Genomic DNA, 3,187 nt, shown 5'->3' on the forward strand with positions numbered 1-3,187 from the left:
GAAACCAAAATCGGGTTCCGGGGGAAGTATGGTTGCAAAGTTGAAACTTAAAGGAATTGACGGAAGGGCACCACAAGAAGTGGAGCTTGCGGCTTAATTTGACTCAACACGGGAAAATTTACCAGGTCCAAACTTATCGAGGTAAGACAGATTGATAGCTCTTTCTCAAATTTAAGGGTAGTGGTGCATGGCCGTTCTTAGTTCGTGGAATGATTTGTCTGGTTAATTCCGATAACGAACGTGACTCAAACATGCTAACTAGAACGCTGTCAGCAGTGCGCCTCCGGGCGCACCTGACGTTACAGCCGGGCGGCGCCTTCACGGGCGGTCGTCGGCTACGTTTGCCCTGCTTAGCGGGACAACTTGTGTTTAGCAAGCTGAGAATGAGCGATAACAGGTCCGTGATGCCCTTAGATGTTCTGGGCTGCACGCGTGCTACAATGTGGGTCGCAGCGTGTTCTCGCCAATAGGCGCCCCCATTCCGAGAGGAACGGGAAATCACTAAAATGCCCATCTAGTCGGGATTGGGGACTGCAACGGTCCCCATGAACCTGGAATTTCTAGTAAGCACTAGTCATTAGCTAGTGCTGATTACGTCCCTGCCCTTTGTACACACCGCCCGTCGCTACTACCGATGGATTATTTAGTGAGGTTTCTGGAGGCTTACCTTCCGCGGTTCCTTCGTGAGCTGCAGCTGGCATGGCTGAAGTTGACCGAACTTGATGATTTAGAGGAAGTAAAAGTCGTAACAAGGTTTCCGTAGGTGAACCTGCGGAAGGATCATTACTGATGATCGTCCGCGAGTGACCAACCATGGGCTGCCTTCGGTGTAGCTCGGTCGCTCGCTTGCTATGTGTCAGAATTTGTTGAAAGCCAACTCGTTCGTTGTACACTTTGATGGGTGACCATCACTGTGTCTCCGTGCCGAGCTAGATCTCCCCTAGCCGTAAGGCACTTGAACGCCCCTTCGACGACGAGTTACAAGAGTGTGGTATGTGTCATAATCTGGTGAAGCTTTCTGCATGTGATGTGCCTTGTGTGGATCCGTGGCCATTGCATTGTGTCTGGTGTGTAGGTACCCAGACACTTAAGCAAACTCGATCGTTGTACACTGTGATGGGCGAGCATCACTGTGTCTCCGTGCCGTGTAAGAGCTCCCCTGGCCATCAGGCACTTGAAAGGTCCTTCGACGACGAGTTACAATAGTGGTGTGTTAGATACGTCAGGTGATGGTATCTACTGTTGTGCAATACGTATCCGGCCACGGCACGGAACGAACGGGAACTGTGGTGCAGACATACAAAGAGTTAAGCCTATTAGTCATTAACTCTAAGGACGGGGCCATGGGGCGGTACGCAAAGGATACGGATGAGCGAGTATGCAGGCCCAATACTCAATAGCTCGATCCGATCCAAGCACATGAGTTGACTGCGGCGTCAGGTTAACCAATGTGCAATACGTATCCGGCTACGGCACGGAACGAACAGGAACTGTGGTGCAGACATACAAGGGCCATGGGGCGGTACGCAAAGGATACGGATGAGCGAGTATGCAGGCCCAATACTCAATAGCTCGATCCGATCCAAGCACATGAGTTGACTGCGGCGTCAGGTTAACCAATGTGCTAGATTCTATTTGGCCAGTAGAATCTTGTGTCTTATGCGATTTGATACCAAGACACCAGAACGAAAGTTAGTTGAAGAGTTATTAAACTCTTATGAAGTATGGTTGTGCAATCACAACTTATGACTTTAACCTATAAAGTGGATATGGACTTGCAATTATAACATGGAATCTCTACACACCCCATGAGCTCGATCCAATCCACGCACACGAGTTGCCTGAGTAGCGACAGGTATACCGATGTGCAATACGTATCCGGCCACGGCACGGAACGAACGGGAACTGTGGTGCAGACATACAAAGAGTTAAGCCTACTAGTCATTAACTCTAAGGACGGGGCCATGGGGCGGTACGCAAAGGATACGGATGAGCGAGTATGCAGGCCCAATACTCAATAGCTCGATCCGATCCAAGCACATGAGTTGACTGCGGCGCCAGGTTAACCAATGTGCTAGATTCTATTTGGCCAGTAGAATCTTGTGTCTTACGCGATTTGATACCAAGACACCAGAACGAAAGTTAGTTGAAGAGTGATTAAACTCTTATGAAGAATGGTTGTGCAATCACAACTTATGACTTTAACCTATAAAGTGGATATGGACTATCAATTATAACATGGGGCACACACCATGTTCTCGATCCAATCCACGCACACGAGTTGCCTGAGTAGCGACAGGTATACCGATGTGCAATACGTATCCGGCCATAGGCACGGAACGAACAGGAACTGTGGTGCAGACATACAAGGGCCATGGGGCGGTACGCAAAGGATACGGATGAGCGAGTATGCAGGCCCAATACTCAATAGCTCGATCCGATCCAAGCACATGAGTTGACTGCGGCGTCAGGTTAACCGATGTGCAATACGTATCCGGCCATAGGCACGGAACGAACAGGAACTGTGGTGCAGACATACAAGGGCCATGGGGCGGTACGCAAAGGATACGGATGAGCGAGTATGCAGGCCCAATACTCAATAGCTCGATCCGATCCAAGCACATGAGTTGACTGCGGCGCCAGGTTAACCGATGTGCTAAGAGAGTTGTTCCTGGGCCTTCAAAGTGACTTCAAAACTATCTTAGCGAATGGTGGCCATGGGCGTAGACATGAGCCACAAGTCACAAGGCCTGGGACTATTGGGTAATAAAGACAACTTAGTCAGAAAGTTAGTCTTTGGACGTACCACCGGGATTGTGTTACATTGGGAACCTTACTATAAAACCCTAGGCAGGGGATCACTCGGCTCATGGATCGATGAAGACCGCAGCTAAATGCGCGTCACAATGTGAACTGCAGGACACATGAACACCGATAAGTTGAACGCATATTGCGCGTCGGACGATTAAACCCGGCCGATGCACACATTCTTGAGTGCCTATCAATTCCTTGATATACAACAAACCAAACTTCAGGGTGGAGCGTGCCACAATAGAACACTATGGCGAGCAGCCCGTCTAGTGTCGTGGGGGAAACACGCTTCCACACTGTGCATAATGGCGTGCTCGGGACCTTTGTTGGGACCGCAGGGCGCTGAAAGTAAAGGGGTGAACCGCATAAATCGCAC

General features: G+C 49.9%; 1 long non-coding RNA gene and 1 other non-coding gene across 2 annotated transcripts; both read left to right on the forward strand.

Annotated features, from left to right (window-relative positions):
- The first annotated feature begins 1,748 nt into the window (after positions 1-1,748).
- LOC125772787 (uncharacterized) lies at positions 1,749-2,802 on the forward strand. Its single transcript, XR_007419636.1, has 2 exons — positions 1,749-2,471; positions 2,644-2,802. It is a non-coding gene; the product is annotated as an uncharacterized LOC125772787 (long non-coding RNA).
- A 40-nt stretch (positions 2,803-2,842) lies between these two features.
- Positions 2,843-3,000, forward strand: LOC125772788 (5.8S ribosomal RNA). The gene has a single exon (XR_007419637.1). It is a non-coding gene; the product is annotated as a 5.8S ribosomal RNA (ribosomal RNA).
- Positions 3,001-3,187: the final 187 nt, after the last annotated feature.

The sequence above is a fragment of the Anopheles funestus genome (assembly GCF_943734845.2).
Source record: "Anopheles funestus chromosome X unlocalized genomic scaffold, idAnoFuneDA-416_04 X_unloc_112, whole genome shotgun sequence".
Taxonomy (NCBI): domain Eukaryota; kingdom Metazoa; phylum Arthropoda; class Insecta; order Diptera; family Culicidae; genus Anopheles; species Anopheles funestus.